This window comes from Choloepus didactylus, chromosome X (genome assembly GCF_015220235.1).
Source record: "Choloepus didactylus isolate mChoDid1 chromosome X, mChoDid1.pri, whole genome shotgun sequence".
Taxonomy (NCBI): Eukaryota; Metazoa; Chordata; class Mammalia; order Pilosa; family Megalonychidae; genus Choloepus; species Choloepus didactylus.
In genome coordinates this window covers 56,482,717-56,507,735 of record NC_051334.1, presented here as the reverse complement: position 1 = coordinate 56,507,735, position 25,019 = coordinate 56,482,717, and the positions used below count along the sequence as shown (strand labels likewise).

General features: G+C 40.4%; 1 pseudogene; it reads left to right on the top strand.

Annotated features, from left to right (window-relative positions):
• Window positions 1-13,107: 13,107 nt before the first annotated feature.
• On the top strand, window positions 13,108-19,033 carry LOC119522156 (annotated as a pseudogene).
• The last annotated feature ends 5,986 nt before the right edge of the window (window positions 19,034-25,019 follow it).

The window sequence follows — 25,019 nt, the reverse complement described above, 5'->3', positions numbered from 1 at the left end:
CCACTTGGTCGTGGTGTATAATTCTTTTAATGTGCTGCTGGATTCTATTTGCAAGTATTTTGTTGAGGATTTCTGCATCTATATTCATTAAAGAGATTGGTCTATAATTTTCTTTTTTGTAGTATTTTTGTCTTATTTTGGTATTAGGGTGATGACTTCATAGATTGAGTTGGGTAGCTTTCATGCCTCTTCAATTTTTTTTTAAGAGATTGAGCAGGATTGGTATTAATTATTTCTTGAATGCTTGTTAGAATTCACATGTGAAGCTATCTTGTCCTGGGCTTTTCTTTTTTGGGAGATTTTTGATGACTGACTCAATCTTGTTGCTTGTGATTAGTTTGTTGAGGTCATCTATTTCTTCTCAGCTCAGAGTTGGGTGTTTATGCTTTTCTAGGAAGTTGTCCATTTCATGTAAGTTGTCCAGTTTATTAGTATATAGTTGCTCATAGAAACTTCTATCTCCTTTATTACTTCTGGGTCACTAGTTATGTTTCCTTTCCCATTTCTGATTGCATTTACTTGCATCTGCTCTCTTTTTCTTTTTGTTAGCCTAGTTAGGGGTTCATCAGTTTTCTTGATTTTCTTGAAGAACCAGCTTCTGGTTTTGTTAATTCTCTCTATTGTTTTCCTGTTCTCAGTTTCATTTATTTCTGTTCTAATCTTTGTTATTTCTTTCCTTCTGTTTGCTTTGGGGTTTATTTGCTGTCCTTTCTCTAGTTCCTCCAGGTGGACAATTATTTCCTCAATTTTTGCTCTCTCTTTTCTTTTAATATAGGCATTTAGGGGAATAAATTTCCCTCTCAGCACTGCCTTTGCTGCATCCCATATGTTTTGATATGTTGTGTTTTCATTGTCATTTGCTTCAAGGTATTTACTAATTTCTCTTGTAATTTCTTCCTTTATCCACTGATTTTCTAAGAGTGTGTTGTTTAGTCTCCATATATTTGTGAATTTTACAATCTTCTGCCTCTTATTTATTTTCAATTTCATTCCATTATGATCTGAGATAGCATTTTTTTATAATATCAATATTTTCAAATTTGTTGAGACTTGCTTTGTGACCCAGCATATGGTCTATCCTAGAGAATGTTCCATGAGCACTTGAGAAAAAAGTGTATCTTGCTGTTGTGGGGTGTAGTGTTCTATAAGTGTCTGTCAAGTCTAGTTCATTTATCATACAATTCAACACCTCCATTCCCTTGTTGATCCTCTGTCTAGATGTTCTATCCATTGATGAGAGTGCTGTATTGAAGTATCCAACTATTATTGTAGAGGTATCTACTTCTCCTTTCAGTGTTCTCAGTATTTGCTTCATGAATTTTGGGGCACTCTGGCTTGGTGCATAAATATTTATGATTGTTATGTTTTCTTGATGAATTGACCATTTTATTAATATAAAATGTCCTTATTTGTCTCTTTTAATTGTTTTACATTTGAAGTCTACTTTGTCTGATATTAATATAGCTACAACCACTTTTTTCTGGTTGCTCTCTGCATGAAATATCTTTTTCCAACCTTTCACTTTCAGCCTATTTTTGTCCTTGTGTCTAAGGCAAGTTTCTTGTAGACAGTGTATAGATGGGTCCTGTTTTTTAATACATTCTGCCAGTCTGTGTCTTTTTATGGGGGTGTTTAAGCCATTATCATTTAGTGTTATTACTGTGAGGACAGTACTTTCTTCTATCATTTTGTCTTTTGGATTTTACATGTCATGTCTTATTTTTTCCTCTCTCTCTTTTTACCCTTACTGATAATCTTCATTTCTACACTCTTTTCCAAGACTCTTTCTCTTATCTTTTCATATCAGCCTATAGCACTCCCTTTAGTATTTCTTGTAGCACCAGTCTCATATTCACAAACTCAGTGTCTGTTTGTCCAGAAATATTTTAATTCTCCCTCATTTTTGAAGGACACTTTTGCCAGATATAGAATTCTTGGTTGGCAGTTCTTCTCTTTCAGTATGTTAAATATATCATACCACTGTCTTCTTGCCTCCATAGTTTCTGGCAAGAAATCTGTGCATAGTCTTATTGATCTTCCCATGTATGTGATGGATTGCTTTTCTCTTGCTGCTTTCAGAATCCTCTCTGTCTTTGACATTGGACAATCTGATTAGTGTCTTGGAGTTGGTCTATTGTGGTCTATTTTGTTTGGGTTGCACTGTACTTCTTGAATCTCTAATTTTCTGTCTTTCATAAGAGCTGGGAAATTTCCAGTGATTATTTCTTCTATTATTATTTCTGCCCCTTTTCCCCTCTCTTCTCCCTCTGGGACACCCATAACACGTATATTTGTGTGTTTCATGTTGTCACTCAGCTCCTAAAGCCCTGCTCATATTTTTCCATTCTTTTCACCATCTGTTCTTTCATGTGTGTGAATTCAGATGTCTGGTCTTCCAATTCACTGATCCTTTCTTCTGCCTGTTCAAATCTACTGTTGTACCCTCCTTTGTCTTTTTCATCTCCTCCATTATACCCTTCATTCCCATAAGTTTTGCTGTTTGCTTTTTCAGGTTTATGAATTCTTCCTATGGTCATCCAGTGTCCTCCTTATATCCTTCATCTCTTTTGCTATGTCTTCCCTCAGTTCATTGACTTAATATTTGAATCAATTTAGCTTTGTTTTCACATCTCCAGTTAGTTCTTCCTTCAGTTCATTGAATTTATTTAGCAATAATTGCTTCAACTCCTGTGTCTTGGTTGAATGATTAGTTTGTTCCTTTGGCTGGTCCATATTTTCATGTTTCCTATTATGGCTCATTATCTTAAGTTGTCTAGGCATCTGACTTTCTTGATTAGTTTATTCTGGAGCTTGTTTTCATTGGATTCAATTTGCAAGTATTTTTTTGAGAATTTTTGCATCTGTATTCATTAGGGAGATTGGCCAGTAGTTTTGCTTTCTTGTAGCATCTTTGCCTGGTTTTGGTATTAGAGTAATGTTAGCTTCATAAAATGTGTTAGGTAGTATTCCATTTTCTTTGATGTTTTGAAAGTGTTTAAGTAAGATTGGTGTCAGTTCTTTTTGGAAAGTTTGGTAGAATTCCCCTGTGAAGCCATCTGGCCCTGGGCATTTAATTGTGGGAAGCTTTGTGATGACTGATTGGATCTCTTTGCTTGTGATTGGTTGTTTGAGGTCTTCTATTTCTTCTCTAGTCAGTCTAGGTTGTTTATGTGTTTCCAGGGAATTGTCCATTTCCTCTACATTATCTAGTTTGTTGGCATATGGTTGTTCATAATATCCTCTTATAATTTTTAAATTTCTTTGGATTCTGCAGTAATGTCCCCCCTTTCACTTATTATTTTATTTATCTGGGTCTTCTCTTTTTTTGATTTTGTCAGTCTAGCTAGGGGCTTGTCAATCTTTCTGATCTTCTCAAAGAAGAAACTGTTGGTGTTATTTACTCTACTAGGTTTTTTTGTTCTCTTGTCATTTATTTCTGTTTTAATCCTTGTTATTTCTTGTCTTCTACTTGATTTTGGATTAGTTTGCTGTTCATTTTCTAGCTTCTTCAGTTGCTCTATTAGTTCTTTGATTTTAGCTCTTTCTTCCTTTTTAATGTATACATTTAGAGCTATAAATTTCCCCTCAGTACTGCTTTTGCTGCATCCCATAGGTTTTGATATGTCGTGTTCTCATTTTCATTCATCTCTATATATTCAGCATTTTCTCTTGCTATTTCTTATTTAACCCACTGATTGTCTAGGAGTTGTTTAACCTCCAGGTATTTTTGTATTTTCTAAGTCTCTGATGGTTATTAACTTCTAATTGTATTCCATTGTGATCAGAGAATATGCTCTGAATAATATCAATTTTTTTCAAATTTATTGAGGCTTGTTTTATGTTCTAGCATATGATATATTCTGGAGAAAGTTCCATGAGCACTAGAGAAGAATGTGTATCCTGGTGATTTGGGATGTAATGTTTTGTTTATGTCTGTTAAATTTGTCAGATTATTTAGGTTTTCTGTTCCCTTACTGGTCTTCTGTCTGCTTTATCTATCTATAGGAGATAGTAATATATTGAAGTCTCCCAGAATTGTTTTGGAAACGTCTATTGCTTCCTTTAGTTTTGCCAATGTTTGTCTCATGTATTTTGGGGCACCTTGATTGGGTGCAAAAACATTTATGATTGTTATTTCTTCTTGTTGAATTGTCCCTTTTATTATTATGTAGTGGCCTTCTCTGTCTCTCATAACATCCTTGCATTTAAAGTCTATTTTTTCTGAGATTAATATTTCTACTCCTGCTATCTTTTAGCTGTCGGTTGCATGAAATATTTTACCCATCCTTTCACTTTCAATTTCTTTGTGTCCATGTGTCTAAGATGAGTCTCTTGTAAGAAACACAGTGATGGTTCATATTTTTTTATCCATTCTGCTGCTTATATCTTTTAATTGGGAAGTTGAATCCATTTACATTCAATGTTATTACTGTGAATGCATTTCTTTAATCAGCCATCCTATCCTTTGGTGTATATTTGTCAGATATATTTTCCCCCTCACTCTCTTAGTGTCCTTTAATGTACCCATACTTAATCTCTTTAGTACTGAAACTTTTTCAATCTCTCTCTCTCCTTTTTTTGTTTCTCTGTCAGTAGGGCTCCCTTTATAGTATCTCAAGTAGGGCAGGTGTCTTGTTAGCATATTCTCTCTGCATTTTTTCTTCTGTGAAAAATCTAAGCTCTCCCTCAAATTTGAAGGAGAGCTTTGCTGGATAAAGAATTCTTGGTTGGCAATTTTTCTCTTTCAGAATTTTAAATATGTCATGCCACTGCCTTCTCACCTCCATCATGGCCACTGATTAGTCACTGCTTCATCTTATGCTGTTTCCTTTGTAAGTGGTGAATTGCTTTTCTCTTGCTGCTTTGAGAACTTGCTCCTTCTCTTCAGCATTTAACAATCTGATCAGAAATGTCTCAGCGTGGGTTTATTTGGATTTATTCTGTTTTGAGTTTGCTGGGAATTTATGCTTTGTGTATTTATATTGTGTAGAAGGTTTGGGAAGTTTTCCCCAACAATTTCTTTGAATACTCTTCCTAGATCTTTAGCCTTCTCTTCCCCTTCTGGAACACCAATGACTCCTACATTTGGGCATTTTATGTTGTCCATAATGTCCCTGAGGTCCATTTCAATTTTTTTCCCCATGCTTTCTTTTGTTCTTTCACTTTCTGTTCTGTCCTGTTCAAGGTCACTGATTCACCATTCAGCATCCTCTAATCTAGTACTGTGAGTATCCCAAATCCTGATAGCTTTTTATTTCCATAAGATTGCCTATTTTTTATTTACTCTTGCAAATTCTTCTTTATGCTCTTCTAGGGTCTTCTTCATGTCCTTTATATCCTGTGCCATGATCTCATGTTTGTCTTTAGTTCTTTGATTAATTGCTCCAAGTGCTGCATCTCCTCTAATCTTTTGATTTGGGGGTTTGGATTTGGGTTATCCATGTCTTCTGGCTTCTTCATATGCTTTAAATTTTTCTGTTATTTTTGACTTCTTGGCATTTGCTTAACATGATAAGGTTCTTTTAGGATACGTAGGCTTATTAGAGCAATTATCTCTAGTTTGCAGATCTACAGCTTGGTGGAGTGCACTTTCTCAGACTATCAGGTGGCATCTGTGAGCCACCTATTCCCCTCAAGCCAGTTCCCCCCAACTTTGTCTTTGTGGTGAGTGGGGGTCTGAATCTTGTGGGGGCCCAATTCATTCACCAAGTTTCCATGTGTAGTTTGTGCTTCCCACCCTGAATGTGGGGTGTGTGTCTGAGTGGTTAGGGAGGGCAGCTTTAATAATAAAAACTCCCAGATGTTCCTGGATATTTAAACTTGTTGCAGGAGTCTAAACCTTTGATTCAGTCTCACCACAGTTTGTCTCTGCTGCAGACCCACAAGTCCCTGGCATTGGTTTATGGTCCCTGGGACTTCTGAGGGGGTCCCTCTTCCAAGCCTTGCCCTCCTAGGGCCTCTGCTGAGGGAAGACTGTGTTACATCACAGGTGAGTGCAGGCCCCCAAAGGAAGTTCTGGGCCATGGGTCCATGTAGGGGCATTCCCAGCCTGCTGAAAGGATGACTGTATGGGGTGTGTTAGTTTCCCCTTTTCACACAACTCTGCCTTCCTAGCTCTGGGAAAATTAGCTGCCGGTGTGAAAAAGGCTATCATCCATGCCAGATGCTGAGGCATGTGCACATATTGTGGGAAACACTTTCCACTGCACTTGGTTGTGGCACAGCTCTAGGCTGTGGCACTGGACAGGAGCATTCCCAGCCTGCCAGGAAGATGGCTGTATGGGGCATGGTTATTTCCCCCTTTTTGCTGACCTCTGCTTTCCTAGCTCCAAGACAATTAGCTATGGGTGTGCAAAAAGCTATCATCCACACCAGATATTGAGGCATGCCCACGGGTTTTGGGGAAGCAGTTCTTGCTGTGCTCCACAGTGCAGCTCTCACTGCCAGATCCACAGCCTCTTTTGGGTTTTTAAACTAATCCATCTCCAAATGCCAGCCCCCAATTTCTCCTGACCATGGCATGGCTGCCAGTTCTCCAGCAGGCTCACTCACTCATTTCAGAACACAGACTCCCAATTTCACCAAGTGCATGGTCCCTATGCATTTAGCAGACCTTGTCCAGCTGGTTCATCACTGGAACTGGTGTTCTGGGTCACTTTCTGTCTTTTATCTAGTATTTTTCATGGAGATGTTTTTTGCCCTATCTCTCCTAATCTGCCATTTTCCTCCTCTCCAATTGTCTTTTACACTGTACTAAGTCTGTCATAGAAAAAGGGACACAGACCTTTATAGTTTCCATATCCCCATTGGCTACTTCCTAAAGAGGATATATTCCATGTCTTGTTGAACCTTCTTCCTCCTTCTCCAGGGGGTGATAAGGGGTTCCAATGTGAGTATGTCCAGCTGGACTTCAATAAGGAGGGGTTGCAGTGGTCCTGGAAGCCTCTCCCTGTTAAGGAGGAGGGTTAACAGGCCTCAGGTATGGTGGGCTCAGAGGCTAGGTTTGGGGGATACTTATTCCTGAGACTTTTTGGTGCCTCAAGTTGTGGAGGCCTGACTAATGATGGGTCATTTTAAATATCTGCTTCCTTCTCTTCCCAAGATAAAAAGAGTTTATTGCTTATTTCTCCTTTAGGATAACATACTTTGAAAGCCCTCATCATAGTCTTGTCCTGATAGAGGCTCATGAAAAGTTGGACATACGGAATTTCAGACCATTTCCCTTCTCTTTTGCAAAAAATCAAATTGGCATATGGTGTTAAAGCCAAGAGTGCTGTTTTGTAGCCATTCTTCCCTTCCTTCTGATTTGAACTGGGGATATTCTGCCCATATTCTGAAAGGAGAGAGAGGGATGCTCACTCACTGTAGCTGGCATCCCATGTCTGAAGCTGAGTAGTACCCTTGCCATATCTTTTCACCCCTGGGTGTCCCTGCAGGGGAGAAAACCATAGACTCAAGGAGATGGTGGCCTGGGTTCACCCCTTGACTCCTGAACCAGACCTAGAGGGCTGGTAAGCCAGACTTCTCACCCCAGTGGCTCTGACCAAACCTCTCTGCTCCTTTTCCAACTCTAGGGCAGGAATTATCCTTTTTCCTTTCCACATATTATTTTAAACTCTCTTAGGAAGAGAGGTTGGGAGGTTTTTGGAAAAGAAAATGGAGTATGATAAGGGTCTTGTAGGGATGGGTAATTGACAAGAGTAAAGAAATCTTGCCAAAGACAGAAGAACTCAAGAGAAGGAAAATTCGTTTTAATTGCCTGATTTGCCCATTGGGGAAGAAAGGTTTTTCAAAGGTATCTAGCTCCCTGGAGGGGAGAATGCCCTGGAAAAGGCCAGTAACAGAATAAAAATGATGGAGGAAGCTCCTTAAACAGTCTTCAGTCCCTGGAAGTGGGCATATAATGGGGTATGGACAAACATGGGGCTCCCACCACCCCTTACAATGTAGCTCCCTATCCACAAACCAAACACAAATCCAACAATTACTCCTTCCAAGCCTATGGTCTAAGGCCAGGTGGGGAGGTGTGCAGATGAGCACCAACAAAATAAGTCATTGATACTTGGCATGAAGGAGGGAGTGGAGAGATGAAAAGAACCATAGCACAAAGGTCTGGAGCTGGCATTCCCACCAGTGGTCAGAAAAAGAGACAGATGGTATAAACATGTTTGATTAAAAGGAAGTTGAAATATGTGTGTCATGGAACTCAGTAGAGAAATTGGAGTAGGAGGAGAAAAAGGGGTGCAAAACCTTTCACTTTTTAGGATTGGGTAATAACAAGCGGGAAGTTACATTCTACAGCAGTTAAGAACTTACAGCACCATGGGACTGTTCCCAGCCAGACCCTCAGCTCTCATCTCTCCTAGGGACAGGATGCTTTCTGGAAACCTGTGTTTATAACCTTATTTGAAAAACTCTCTTAGAGGGTCAAGAGAGAGGACTCTTCTGTCTTTCTAAGCATTAGACCTTGGTCAGAGAGGAGGAAGATGGTCAGTGACATGGGAAGATGCTCTCTCTGCCTGGGGGTTATGAGGTCCATCCATACATTAGGGAGAATAGGGAGGCAAATACTTGCAGTTTGGACTGACCCAAGTGTCAAGCTCAAATGTCCATGAGAATAGCAAGAATTAAGAGGGGTACAGTGCCAAAGAGGGGAACAATTAGGAGGCATGGCCAAGCACTACAGCAAGCATCAGTGTCAAAAGGCATACCTCAGTCTGTCTTCTCACAATCAGCAATGATGAGCTTCTGGTCTCCTGGGTTCAACAGGACTAGTCTGACGAATTTCCTCTTGGGTATAGGGAAGGGAATAGGAGGTCTAGGGCAGGTCATCCCAGTCCCTGGGGGAAAGCAAAAGGCCACAAAGAGTATCAGAATAAAGAGCAGCAGCTAGGAGAAGAGTAAGGACAGAAGGCCACGTAGCACAGCAGGAATCTGTGTCAAGAGACATGGCTTACAAAGCACAGTTTCAGTGGACAGGTGCCCTCAGGTGAGGAAGATGACTTCTTTTCTATCCCTTCATGGTCACCAGAGAGATGTTGCCAGCCCAGTTGGCACCCAAGGTGAGCTCTGGTGCAGACTTGTTTTACTTGTCTCAAGAAAGAATTCAGGGACAAGAGGAATAGTAGCAAGCATTAAAGTTTATTTGAAAAATCCAGCACACATGGGGAAATAGAAAAGGTTAGTAAGAAGGAATACATACTTGAGAGATCAGAGCAGGCAGGCCCCAAGAGAGGGGCTGCATGTGGTTGAGCTATGTCCAGGTTTTATATGTTAACCTGTTGCTATGCTTAGGACAGGGTTGGGGATGGCAATTCCCATTCTCCTCCACCTTGGTTTAACCCCTCCTTTTCCTCCATCTTGCTATCTTAGTGGATTCTGAGAACCGGGCTCTGGTTCTCCTTCCACCTGGCCCCTCCTTTCTCCCTCTGCATGTCTATGACAACTGGTTTTGAGAAGTAGGGTTTGGTCTTCCTTTTCCTCAGCCCCTCCTTCTTGCTCTCCCTCTGGCTATCTATGGCTTGATGCTGACTCTCCATTTGAATGGACTGACCCCCTGGCCTGCCCATAGTGCCTGTCTCAGGATCACCTTTCTTCCAGTTTGCAATGACACATTCAACATTTCTGTTCAAGTCCTCATCAGAGATAATTTTAGAGTCCATATTTCTACCAACAGTCTCTTCAAAGCCATCTAGGCCTTTTCTATCAAGCTCCTCACAATTCTTCCAGAATTCTTCCCCTTATCCATTTAAAAAGCTGTTCTAACATGTTTGGTATTTGTGAACTAAGCAGCACCCCACTTCTCTGGTACCAAAATCTGTTCCAGTTTGCTAATGCTGCCATTTGCAAAATATCAGAAAATGGATTGGCTTTTGTAAAGGGGATTTATTTGGTTGCAAAGTTAGAGTTCTACAATCATAAAAGTTTCCAAACAAAGGTATCAACAATAGGATATCTTCACTGAAGTATGCCAATGGCATCTGGAAAACCACTGTCATCTGGAAAGGCACAAGCACATGGCTACCATCTGCTCCAGGATTCTGGTTTCAAAGTGGTTTTCTCCCAGGACACTATTCTCTAGGCATCTGGGGGTGTTCTCTTAGTTTCTCCCAGGCAAACTCTGAACTATCAAAAGTCTAATTTTAATGGCCATCTCCAAAATGTCACTCTCAGCTGCAGCACTGAGCTTATTCTGTCTGAGCTCTTATAGGACTCCAGTAATTTAATTAAGACCCACACTGAATGGGTGGGGTAACACTTCCATAGAAATAATCTAATCAGAGGTATTATCCACAGTGGGGTGAGTCACATCTCCATGGAAGTAATCAAGAGATCACACCCTAATCAGAAAGATTAATCAATCTGCCCCCTCAAGATTGCATTAAAGAATATGGCTTTTTCTGGGGGACATAATATATACAAACCAGCACACCTTGTATTACATAATAAGGAAAAAAGCTAAACTGTGGAACTGTAACCCATGACAATTTTTGAAATTACCTATATGACTACTTGTTGAGCTGTACATACTGAGAGATGACACCTTTCTGTATGTATGTTATACTTTACAATAATGGAAATGGCTGAAGCTGTGGAACTGTGACCCATGACATACTTTGAAATTTGCTCTATAATTACTTGTGAAATAGTACTTTGAAAGTTATCATTGTTATGTATGTATGTTAAAGGTCACAATTTAAAAAGAACAAAAATTATGGTTATGATGTTTAATGTTTAATGATTAATTCCTGAATTTGGTTGATGTCATTTATAGTCATTTGCACTAAAAGGGGATGGTGGCAAACAGCCTGATTGTACTTCATGTTAAACATTGGGTCATTTTCATCACCTTCATAAGCTCAATATGAAGTAGTAGGGATAATTAGATGCTAAAAGGGCTGCAATAACAAAATATATATCCAGATCAAGGGAGTGATAGCTCCATTGAACTTTATGATAGTATAACCAGTATGATTTACTTAATCAGCTAAAGATACAAATACAGTTCCATCTCTTATTTTTTCTAATTAAACTAAGCTCAAGTACCTCTTGAGCCTCCTCTCTGCTTCCCCTTACTTATTCAATAATCCAGGGACTTTGTCCAGAGTGGCTGAACAAAATTCTTAAATGCCTCGTGGAGAGCAATCTGAATAATCTGGTCCACCCACCAGCAGGACCTAATTTTCAGCTGCCCTTGGCTCTGTTGTTGCCACATTCTGAAAATGAGTCTTGCCCAGCCTGATGCATTCTTAATCACTATTCTTTTCAGTCCAGTTTCCTGTACTGGCCAGAGTGGAGCCCTACTCCTAGATTTCCCAGGTTATAGCTCTCTGGTTCAGACCCACATGTTCAGTCATTCTCATTAAATTACATTCATTGTGCCTGATGTAAGATCTGGGGCAATTCCACTTCCATATTTATCCAAAACCTAACCCAGAATCAGATTTTCCCTAAGAGCACCCAGGATCTGATAATAATCCAGAAATTCCAATCCTAATTCATCCTTCCCTCACTCAGTAAGAACTATCCCTAACCATCCAAGAGGTACTATTGATGAGGAACTCCAAAAGAGAGAAGTGAGAGATACTGACGCATTCAATTCCAGAAGGCTCCTTGGTCTCCAAGGAAATTCATTTACTTCCTGTTAAAGAACCTTTGGTCTCTACATAGTAAAAGATATTAAAAGAAGGGATCTTCATCAAGCCATTTGTAAAAGATCCTGTTATACACATCCCCATGAACAAGGGACACCTACTTAACTTGTACTGATCTACTTAAGAAGAACTGCAAAGAGAATCATCCCAGAACAAAGATCTACTCCAGAGTTTGCAGACTCTGTTTGCAAACAACATGGAAAGATGGAAGGCAATACTTAAATGGTATCTTCTCTTACATCCACATCCTAAGTACAGTCTGGGTGCCACATCTTACCATTCTAGGGATATATCCTAATACATCTTAATGATCTAAGTATAATAAAAAATCTGACTTTATTTTTTGGGGTCAGGGTCCAGCCTGCTCATGTAGAGATACCACAACATAAACAATTGTACAAAAGATATCTTTGGATGCTCATTATTGCATTGTCAAAAAATAGGAAAATATTCAAAACATGGTAAACATTTATCAGTAATGGAATGGATAAATTAAATTATGCTGTAGCACATGATAGAATTCTATGCAGCTGTTAACAAGAATAAAGTAAATTTATTCTTTGTGAAAAAAAGAAAAAACCCACACCTAACATCCTACTGAATGGTGAAAGACTAAAAGCTTTCCCTCAAAGATCAGGAACCAGACAAGTATGTCCACTGTCACCACTGATATTCAACATTGTACTGGATGTTCTTGCCAGAGCAACTGGGCAAGTAAAAAAAATAAAATGCACCCAAAGTGGAGCAGAAAAGGTAAAACATTCCCTATTTGCAGATGGTATGATCCTATATACATAAAATCCTGAAACACCCAGAACAAAGTTGTTAGAGCTAAAAAATGAATTCAGCAAAATGGTGGGGGACAAGATCAATACCCCAAAATCAGTAGTGTTTCTATGCACAAACAGTAAATAATTGGAAAAGGAAATCAAGAAAAATATTCCATTTATAATGCCAAGTAAAAACATCATATATCTAGGTATAAATCATATGTCTAGGACTTGTACACAGAAAACTACAAAACACTGATAATAGAAATTAAAGAAGACCTAAATAAATAAGACATTCCATGTTCATGGATTAGAAGACTAAAATATGGTTAAGATGTCTATACTACTCAAAGCAATTTATAGATCAAAATTATAACAACCTTTTTGGCAAAATGAAAACGTCAATTATCAAATTTATATGGAAGCATAAGGGGCCCCAAATAGCTAAAGTCACCTTGAAAAACAAGAATGATGATGGAGGACTCACACTTCCCAATATTAAAACTTATGACAAAGCTACAGTAATAAAAACAGCATGGTAGCCACTGCCATGCCTGGGCTCCTCCAGGCCAGCCTTTCCAGTGCTGCCTCATGGAGCTCATGGTGGAGCAGCAGTGGCTGGCATGTCAGTCACCACCTCTGGCCCAGGGGGCACAGCTAGAGGCCAGGCAAGCACCAACAACATGTCAGATACCAAGGTAAAAGTTGCTATCAGAGTCTGCCCCATGAACCAATGAGAACTGGAACTGAACTCCACGTGCATAGTAGAGATGGAAGGAATTCAAATAGTCCTGCACCCTCTTCCTTCTAACACCAAACAGGGTGAAAGGAAACCTCCAAAGGTATTTGCCTTTGATTATTAGTTTTGGTCCATGGATGAACCTAACACTACAAAATATGCTGGTCAGGAAATGGTTTTCAAGTGCCTTGGGGAAGGAATTTTTGAAAAGTCCTTTCAAGGGTATAATGCTTGCATTTTTTGCATATGGAAAGTTTCAGGAAAATCTTTCTCTATTATGGGCAATGCTGAGTAGCTGGGCCTTATTCCAAGACTTTGTTGTGCTATATTTCCAAAGGATCTCTTTGGAACAAAATGAATCAAAGACCTTTAAAGTTGAAGTTGCCTATTTGAAAATTCATAATGAGAAAGTTCAAGATCTTTCAGACTCCAAAGAGGGCAGGCAGTCTCCTAAAGTCAAGAGCATAAAGTTTTGGGACCATATGTGGATGGTTTATCTCAACTGCCTGTAAAAAGCTTTGAGGATGTTGAGTCATTGATGTCTGAGGGAAACAAATTTCAAATAGTAGCTGCAACAAACATGAATGAAGAAAGTAGTCACTCCCATGCTGAGTTCAACATAATAATTACACAGACACTTAATGATCTGAAGTCTCGGAACTCAGGAGAGAAGGTCAGTAAGGTCAGCTTTGTAGATCTGGCAGGTAGTGAATGAGTATCTAAAACAGGAGCTGCAGGAGAGTGACTGAAAGAAGGCAGCAACATTAACAAGTTCTTTACAACCTTGTGGTGGGCTATATCTTCACTGGCTGACCAGGCAGCTGGCAAAGGGAAAAACAAATTTGTGCCTTAACAAGAGTCAGTCCTCACTTGGCTTCTTAAGGACAATTGGGGGGGGGGCAACAGACAGACCTCCATGATAGCCACTATTAGCCCAGCAGCAGACAACTACAAAGAGACCCACTTCCTCTCCATGTTCAGATACACGACAAAGCCAAAAGGATTTTCATACATGCTATTGTCAATGAGGATCCTAATGCAAGGGTCATCTGAGAACTGTGAGAGGAAGTGGAAAAACTGAGAGAGCAGCTCTCATAGGCTGAGGCTATGAAGGCCCCTAAATTGAAGGAGAAGCTAGAAGAATCTGAAAAGCTGATTAAAGAACCAACAGTTATTTGGAAAGAGAAGCTGAGTAAAACAGAAGAAATTGCACAGAGGAGACAGTGGCAACTTGAAGGTATGGGGATTTCCCTTGAGACATCTGGCATCAAGATGGGAGATGACAAGTGCTGTTTAGATAACCTAAATGTGGACCTGCTCTCAATGAAATCCTCATTTATTATTTAAAGGATCATACCAGGGCAGGTGCAGATACCTCTTAAGACATACAGCTCTTTGGTATAGGAATTCAGCCTGAGCACTGTGAAATTGATATTGCATCCGATGGGGATGTTTTTCTTACTCCAAAGGAAAATGCAAGGCCCTGTGTAAATGGTGCCCTCATGTGCAGTACCATCCATCTATGGCACAGTGATAGAATCCTGTGGGGAAATAAACACTTCTTTTAGAATTAATTAACCTAAGAGGAAATGGCGAGATTGGTTGAAAGACTTTGAAAAAGAAACACATCCAACAGAGCATGACCTGGATGCAGCCAGTGTAGCTTCTTCAGAACCAGACTACAACTATGAATTTGCACAGCTGGAAGTCATCATGAAAATGCTGAACAGTAATGACCTAGTTCAAAATGTGGTTCAGGTCCTGGAGAAACAATACCTAGAAGAATAAAGGAGTGCCCTTGAAGAGCAGCGGCTTAAGAATGAGTGGGAACTGGAGCAGCTCCACCAGCAGCTGTCCCATGAGAGGCAGCCTCTGAGCAGTGACCCCAACCACTTGGTCTACAGCAGCCAGACAGCCCAACAGAATGTGACCCTGTGGACAGAGGAGAGGGATGAACTCTGACAAACAAAGCCTGATTAAGAGAGAGCAGCTATTTAAGGCTAATACCTTGGTGAGGGAAGCAAACTTCTTCACTGGGGAAATGAACAAACTCACTGATTACCAAGTGACTCTTCAGATCCCTGCTGCAAACCTCAGTGCCAATAGAAAGAGAGGAAAAATAGTGAGTGAGCCAGCTATTCAAGTGAGTAGGAAAGGTAGGAGAACCCAAACTTAGACCATTGAGAAGCTGGATAATACATTAATTGATATGAAAGATCTTTATCAAGAGTGAAGGAGGCAGAGACTCTACAGAAAACGAGGTGACCCTTCCTATGAAGCCCAAGAGAATCACAGTCTAACAAGTGTGGCTAATGTGTTCTTGGAGTGCCTCTTCTGTTACGTGAGACTTCAGTACACAGTCTGCATCATCAGCCAGCAGAGGGAGGTTGCAGGCATCACCAAGTGGAAGTGATGCATGTTACCAGAGCTGTTCCAAAGCATATGGTGGAAGATGACTCCTCAGAGAACTCCAGTGAAAGTGGGAGCCTTGACATCTGTGCTGGTTTGGGTGTATTATGTCCCCCCAAACACCATTATCTTTAATGCAATCTTGTGGGGGCAGATTATTTAGTGTTGATTAGATTTGAATTCTTTGATTTAGTGTTTCCATGGAGATGTGACTCAATCAACTGCGAGTGAAACATTTGATTGGTTAATTTCCATGGAAGTGTTATCCCGCCCATTCAGGGTGGGTGTTAATTGGATCACTGGAACCATAGAAAGGAGTTCACAGACAGAAGAGGCTCAGAGTAGCTAAGAGTGACATTTTGGAGAGCAAATGAGATTGACATTTTGCATTTGACATTTGACATTTGACATTTGGCATTTAGCTGCAACTAAGAGAGGACAGAATGTCCCAAGAGCAACATTTTGGAGAATGCCATTTTGAAATGCAACCTGGGAGCAAGTGGATGCTAGCCACATGTCTTCTGAGGTAACAGGTTTTCCAGAAACCAATGGCCATCCTTCAGTGAAGGTACCCTATTGATGCCTTACCTTAGACACTTTATGGCCTTAAGACTGTAACTGTGTAACCAAATAAACCCCCTTTATAAAAGTCAATCTATTTCTGGTATTTTGCATAACAGCAGCATTAGCAAACCAGAACAACATCATAGACAGCAGCAGGGAGATGATTCACTGAGTCAAAAAACTGACATGCTGGGAAAAAATTAAGAGGCAATGGGGCTGCCCTTAAACCTCTCAAATTTTTTCTTCTATCAATACACATTCTGGGACCTGTGTGAGTCTATGGTGGCCACTCCAGTGGTGAACCCAAAGGTGACTTCCCCACTGTCCAAGTATGCCCTTACACAGACACTTTCTCTCACTGTAAGTACTATGTGGTAAATGTAACAGAAGAATTTTTGGAGATCATTTCAGATAGAGTACTGACAATTGAAGTGTGGTGCCACTGGTGTGCAGGAAATGGTAGCTCCAACTGGGGAATCGATTCTCTTCATGCTAAAACAAGAATGTTGCATGACAGGTGGAATGAAGTAACTTGCAGAATAGAAATGTGGATCTCCATATTAGAATTGAATGAGTTGGGGGAATATGCTGCAGTGGAACTTCATCAGGTCAAAGATGTTAACACAGGAGGCATATTTCAACTAAGACAGGGTGATTCCCATACAGTGCAAGTAACAGTGAAGCCTGTGCAGCATTCAGAGACATTGTCCCTCATGGTTGAAGCCATTTTGTCTGTATCCATTGGATGTATAACAACCAGGTCCACCAAGCTCCAGAGAGGGCTGGACAGTTGCCAGGAAGCAGATTTAAACTGTATAAGAGAGAAGTGGTCTGATGCACTCATTAAATTTTGAGAATACTTAGATGTACATATTTAAAAAGTCAATGATAAAAAAGAGAAAATGGAAGATGATGTGGAGTGTGAAGCCATGTTCATAGAGCAGTAGGTTTGTCTGACTGGGGAAAGGAATGCTGTGCTGGTCCCAGCCCCAGGCAGCAGGATCCCAGAGGCTCCTGCCAACTGGATACAGCCTTCTAGAATGGAAACCCACATACCACTTATCTTCCTTGATTTGAATGTGGATGACCTCAGTGCTAAAGAGCAGCTTGTCAGCCCCCAGGCAATGGGCATGAACTCCATCTTGGACAGGGAGCATGGGAGCCCATTTTTCTACATGCCTATGATAAAGCACAGTGATGAGGAGGTTCCAGCCACAGCCTCTTGGGACTCTCAGTTCATGATTCCATTCACTTGAATAGGGTCACACTACAGAATGAAAGGATTTACTTAATTGTGAAGAACATAGTCCAACTCAGCCATCTGGCTGCTACAGAATTAGTACTGTGAAAATGGATTGTGGTCAATATTTATAAGCAGCAGAGTTTCACCCAGAGTTTGAAAAGGAGAACATCATTGAAAAATGTGCCTTACTCCTGTGGTGTAACCTATGAAATAGTATCCAATATACCAAAAGCAACAGCGGAGATAGAGGACCGGGAAATGCTGGCTCTCATTGCAGCGAGGAGCAAAAATGAAGGCACATGGGACTGGGATATGTACACTGAAAAGTACATGCATGGTGTGCTGCAGCTGGAGAACATCCTGAGCTTTGAACATCTGCAGCAGGCTGTCACTGTCAAAGAAGCATTTTCCACCAAAGCTCGGCATCTGTTGAGAAGCCTCAGTACACCAAACATTCATAACATCTCTTCCAGTTGAGCAGATCTTTCTGGCTTTGACAAATATGATAAAGTTTGGTCAGAGAACCAGTTAGACATGTCTTCTCACAGCTCCAGTTACCAAGATGCAGCATGTTGTGGAACTCCATCCAGGGATTCACCTTGAAGGAGTAAAGAAGGTTGCACATTAGAGAATCCTCATGCCTCAACAGTCAGTCTTTTTAAAGCATTCTCTCCTCAGCCACCAAAGTTTTTCAAATTCCTTATGCCTGTAAAAGGGGAGCATAAGAAAAGGATAGCTCTTGAAACAAGACCTCTTCTAAGCTAGGAGAGCATGCCTCCATCTCAGGCACATAACCCTGGCTGCACTGTAACCTCAGGAAGCAATGGCAGCTGCATGCCAGTAGAACACAATAGAAAACATGAGAAGAATATTGACTTGGAGGATGAAGAAAATGAGCTGGAAGCTATTAAGAGGAAGCTAATAGGTACCTGTGGCATTTGCAGACTTTTGTGTTTACAATGCCAGCTTAGAGAACAGGGAGTGGTTTTCATCTAAAGTAGATTTGACTAACTCATGGGTCTTGGAGAAAGAAGTGTCTCAGAGCCCTATCACCAGCAGATTACCAGTGGCTACTTTTCCCACAGTGCCTCCAATGCCACCCTGTCTGACATGACAGTCCCTTCTAGTGACAGCTCAGACAGGCTGGCCATTAAGATGAAGGATTCAGAAACCAGTGAACATTCTGGACCATCACTTGTGCATGATTTCAGACAGTCCTCAAACAGAATTGACAGAACTAGAAAGAGGCTTGGTAAAGGATAATGTCATCAGGGTGCCTCTCAAGGAAAACAGTGCCTTAGCCAAAGGGAGCCCATCATCCCAAAGCATTCCTAAGAAAAACTCTAAAATACTGTGTAGGACTGGCTCCCATTCAGAACTAGATGCCTGCCCCAGCAAAAATAGCCAACTGGTCAAGGAATTCCCCCCCAGGGAAGTGACCATAGAACACACCACAAACATCCTTGAGGACCATTCTTTCATGGAGTTCATAGCTGTGTCAGAAGAGAAAGATTTTGATGGTTTGACAGATTCTTCTGCAGGAGAGTATTTGAATAGGAGGAACCTACCAGGTAAAACTGACAGAATGTCTCAGTTGTGCCAAAGGACACTTGCCAGCTGTGTTCAGCATCAGAGAGTGACCAGGGTAGCCTGACTGCCAGGTGAAAGGCTGCAAGCACTTCTGTTTCAGGCCACATGGTCACATCTTTGTTCCTCCTGGTGGCCTTGAGAAACCACCAGCCCCCATTTTTAAGACATGCTGTGGCCCTGCCTGACCTTAAACCAGCTCTGGCTCCAAGAAGCGAGAATTATGCTTCTTGGGCCATCTCTTTCCTGAGCTGGAAAAGTGGCACTTTGTCACTTGGGTTGAATCAGCAGCTTCTGCTTTTTCCAGAAAGTAAGAAAATCAAAATCCCAGATTAAGTGGCAGTATTTTTGTTTGCATTCATTACACATCCCACTGTGTTGAAATCTCTACAGATCCAAACAACAAACTTTATTCTTGTACAATTTTAATCAGTTTTTACTGTAGAATCTAGAGTTAATACCCTAATATTTTTATATAAATGATATATATTATACATATGAAATGTTCATCAATAGTTTGGAGACAGAGAATGCTGCACACTAAAATGCAGATAAAGGTGATTTGTAGAAAATCTTAAGGTAGTGGACTTTGTTACAGAGCAACTTGGGCAATTTCTTAAACATGAGTAAAGGAAAAATATATTATTGCATAAGAATGAGGTTGCAAATCCCTCTTTGCAGAAAAGGTTAAAGAAAGCTGTTGTTTATAAGCAAAGAAATTATAGCAGACTGAATATTTTTGCTGTACACATATGTTTCACTGCAAGTTTGGTGCCATATTTCCCTTGGCTATCCAGTCACACATGCTGCCTTCTCTGTCCTCTGTTTCCTAAGTGCACTGAAAAATCTCACAGCTCTGTCTTTTAATCTTACACCTGGCCCACCACCTACTGACTTGACATTGTCTATTACTGTTGACAGTGGCTGGACTCAGCCTTGGTTCAGCCCAGCCAGGCAGGTGGAATGCAGAGAGTAAGAAAATACAAGGACCTACCAAGAGTTGGCAGGGGTGGGGGGGTAATTGGCTTTTGTTTTTGTATTTTGTTTTGGGTTGGTAGGTTTTGTTATGGTGTGGTTCTGCTGTTGTTATTTTAATTAATTCTGAATAAAGCTGAAGAGATGGATTGAGCTATGAAGTTCATGGGTGCTCATTTCACCATGGCTATAGGAGATGATCAAATACAGATGACCCTAGTATCCATAAACTCATTCCTAAAATTTTCCCACTTATGGAGATGTTGAAGGATTATGTGTGTGGAAAACTTTTACAGAAGTATTTGTGTCTATTTTCTGTAGATTTCTGTACAATTGGTCTGCATATACAGATGTAAAAGTCTTGTTAGAGAAAGGGAGAGAATGTATACAACCTGCTGTACCTTTTTTCTTTATGTTCTTAGAATCAGTAAATAAGTAAAATATTGGAGACTTTAATGAAAAGCTGCTGATCATGATTTTTGTATATAGTGAGCTGACTGTAATATTTTACTATAGTCTTTATTTTTAAAAAGATGGTAATTTATATCCTTTTAAACTTTGTTGTATTTAATTGGTACAGATGTTTTGCATGTTTTGGAATATAAACTGTTTAATTCAGATTTGAAAAAAACAGCATGGTTCTGGCACAAGGACAGTCATATAAATGAATGAAATAGAATTTAGAGCTCAGAAATTAACACTCCCATTTATGTCCAACTGATTTTTAACAAGGTGGCAAAGACCACTCAATTGGGAAAGAATAGTCTCTTCAACAAATGGTGCTGGGAATACTGGATTTCCATTTGCAAAAATGAGGAGGACTCCTTCCTCACACCATATACAGTAGTCAACTCAAAATGTATGAAAGACCTTAATGTAAGAGGTAGAACTATAAAACTCATAGAAGAAAATGTAGGGAAGCATCTTCAGGAACTTGTGTTAGGTAATAGTTCCTTAGACTTTAAACCGAAAGCACAAACAACAAAAGAAAAAATAGATAAATGAGGCCTCATCAAAATTGAAAACTTTTGTTCCTCAAAGTACTTTATCATGAAAGTAAAATGATAATCTACACAATCAAAGAAAATGTTTGGAAACCACATGTCTGATAAAGGTTTAATATCCAGAATACATAAATAAATGCTGCAACTTAACAACACAAACAAAAAAATTAATAAGTGAGTGTGCCAGTTTGTATTATGTCCCCCAAATACCATTATCTTTGGTGTAATCTTGTGTGGGCAGATGTTATCAGTGTTGATTAGATTGCAATTCTTTGAGTGTTTCCATGGAGCTGCACCCCACCCAACTGTGGGTGATGACTCTGATTGGATAATTTCCATGGAGGTGTTGGCCTGCCCAATCAGGGTGGGTCTAAATTAAATCACTGGGGCCATATAAATGAGCTGGCAAACAGAAAGGACTCAGTGCAGCTGAGAGCAACATTTTGAAGAGGAGCTACAGCCAAGAGGGACACTGAAGAATGCGCAGGAGCTGAGAGTGTCTGCAGACAGTTTGAAGGCGGCCATTGAAAGCAGACTTTTGCTCCGGAGAAGCCAAGAGAGGAAAAATGCCCCAAGAGCAACTACGAGTTACATTTTTGAGGAACTTCAGCCTAGAGAGGAACATCCTGGGACAAAGACATTTTGAAACCAGAACCCTGGAGCAGATGCCAGCCACGTGCCTTCCCAGCTAACAGAGGTTTTCTGGACACCATTGGTCATCCTCCAGTGAAGGTACCCAATTGCTGATGTGTTACTTTGGACACTTTATGGCCTTAAGACTGTAACTGTGTAACCAAATAAACCCCCTTTTGTAAAAGCCAATCCATTTCTGGTGTTTTGCATTCCTGCAGCATTAGCAAACTAGAACAGATTTTGGTACCGAGAGTGGGGTGCTGGTGCTGCTGAGTTTACAAATACCAAACATGTTGGAACAGCTTTTTTAAATGGGTAAGGGGAAGTTTCTGGAAGAATTCTGAGGAACTTGATAGAAAAGGCCTAAACTGCTTTGAAGAGACTGTTTGTGGAAATATGGACTCTAAAGATACTTCTGACAAGGCCTTGATCAGGAATGATGAATGTGTTGTTGCGAACTAGAAGAAAGGTGATCCTTGTTTTAAAGTGGCAGAGAATTTAGCAAAATTGAGTCCTGGTGTCAGATGGAAGGAATGATTTGAAAGTGACAACCTGGAATACTTACCTGAGGAGATCTCCAGACTATGTGTGGAGGATGTACCCTGGCTTCTCCTTCCAGCTTATAGTAAAATGCAAGTGGAGAAAGATAAACTGACAACTGAACTCTTGGGTTCAAAGAAACCAGAAGCTAATGGCTTGAAAAATTACAGGCTTCCAGGGGGTGGAATACCAGAAGCTACAGCCCAATGTGAGGATGTAACTAAACATGGAACACAGCCACCATTTCAGTACAAGCCAAGATTGGGAAAGGAGTTAAGCAGAAAGGATTTGTGGAAAGTCCTATTGTCTCATGGCTTTGACCCCTGTGTGCTTCATGCAAAGCCAACAGAATTTTTGTGAGATCTTTATAGATAGAGCCATTGCTGATCTGGACTGGAGGAGACAGACAGGGAACAAATTGAAGGAAAAATCTCTTCAAAGACAGAGCCATGGAGGTTGAGGTCTGGAGTCAAGAGGTCTCAGGCTGGGAGAGCAGAGCAGCCCACATGTCTGGAAAGGGTGAGTTTGCCCTGGAGGTCAAGTGCAGGCCTTCTGCCTTGATGCTCAGGAAATGTTCTGCCACCCCAAGCACCAAAGAGGGTGGAGCACATTCCCAGGGAATTGGGAAGAGCCTGGCTGCCACCACACTGTTCTGAAGGGGTTGAGCATGTGCCCCGGAGATGGAAGGGAATCTGGGTGCTGCCCCGATGTTTGAGGAGGGTGGGGCTGAGAAGGTGGTCTCCCCAATGTGTGGATATGATGGAGAACTCACCCCAGCATTTGGAGAGAAAAGGGCTGCCAAAAAGGCCCTTATGGAGGGTTAGACTCCCACTCTCTCAAGCCCCAAGGATGCAATGTCGTTCTGTAAATGACTCTCAGACTTTGAAATCTAATGGAGTTTGTCCTGTGGGTTTTGGGAACTGTTTTGGAAGCACATAACTTGTTCTAAGTTCACAGATCCACAGCTAAAGGAAAATTATGCCTAAGGACTGACCACACCTATAATTGATTTTGATGGGATCTTATTGTTACTGAAATGATTTAAGTTTCTGTGTTATTGTTGTAGGATGAATGTATTTTGTATATGGAAAGATAATGTCATTTTGGGGTCCAGAGGGTGGAATGTGCCAGTTTGAATGTATTATGTCCCCCCGAACACCATTATCTTTGATGTAGTCTTGTGTGGGCAGATGTTATCAGTGTTGATTAGATTGTAATTCTTTGAGTGTTTCTGTGGAGATGTGCCCCACCAGCTGTGGGTGATGACTCCGATTGGATAATTTCCATGGAGGTGTTACCCCACCCATTCAGGGTTGGTCTGAGTTAAATTACTGGAGCACTATATAAGATCAGACAGAAGGAGCAAGCTGCTACAGCCAAGAAGGACACTGAAGAATGCCCAGAAACTGAGAGAGGAACTGCAGTTTGATGACAGCCGTTGGAAGCAGACTCTTGCTCCAGTGAAACTGAGAGAGGTCAACTATCCCAAGTGCAACTAAGAGTGACATTTTTGAGGAACTGCAGCCTAGAGAGGAACATCCTGGGAGAAAGCCATTTTGAAACCAGAACTTTGGAGCAGATGCCAGCCATGTGCCTTCCCAGCTAACAGAGGTTTTCTGGACACCATTGGCCATCCTCCAGTGAAGGTACCCAATTGCTGATGTGTTACCTTGGACACTTTATGGCCTTAAGACTGTAGCTGTGTAACCAAATAAACCCCCTTTTATAAAAGTTGATCCATCTCTGGTGTTTTGCATTCTGGCAGCATTAGCAAACTAGAACAGTGGGCAAAAGATTTAAACAGATATCTCTCCAAAGAAGATATACAAATGGCCAGAAAGCACCTGTAAAGATGTTCAACATCATTAGCCATCATGGAAATGCAAATCAAAGCCATAATGGGATACCATTTCACCTCATTAGAATGGCTGCTATTTAAAAAATGAAAATTAACAAGTGTTGGAGAGGTTATGGAGAAATAGGAATACTCATTCATTTCTGGTGATGATGTAAAATGATGCAGCTGCTGTGGAATACAGATTAGTGGTTCCTCAGAGAGATAAGCATGGAACTACCATATGAACCAGTAATCCCACCACTAGGTGTATACTCAAAGGATGAAAGCATGGATTTGATCAGCTATTGTGTCAACCAAAGGGGATGGGGTAGGGATAGGGAAATGGGAAGTTAAGCCTGAATATGTAGAGGGTTCCTATTTGGAATGATGGAAATGTTTTGGTAATCAATGGTGATGATGGTAGCACATTGTGAATGTAATTAACAGTACTGAATTATATATCTGAACATGATTAAAAGGGGAAATGTTAGATTATTTGCATAGTAACAGAATAACAATTTAAGAAAATCCATGGAGCTACACTACATGAACAGTGAACACTAAGTTAAACCTGGACTTTATTTAATAGTACAACTATAAGAATGTGCTATCATCAATTGTAACAAACATCCCACATCAATGAAAGTTGTTGTTGTTGGGATTGTATATGGGAATGCTGTATTTTGTGCATGATTGTTTTGTAAACCTACAACTTCTCTAATAAAGAAAAGATTTTCAGAGGGTTAGTTTTTTGTCTGTTTTTAATATATGTTAGAAAATTTGTAGGTTTACAGAAAAATCAGGCAGAAAATATGGAGTTCCTATATGCCTCCCTCACTCACAGTTTTCCCTATTATAGACACTTTGCACTAATGTAGTAGCTTTGTTAAAATTGATGAAAGAATGTTAGTATAATTATACTATTAACTATAGATCATCGTGTAAATTAGAGTTCACCTTTGTGGTGTACAATGCTGTTCTTTTTAATTTTTTTTTACTCTAGTAACCTGTATAGTATATAAATTTTCCCTTTAAAACACATCCAAACATATAAGTAACTGGGG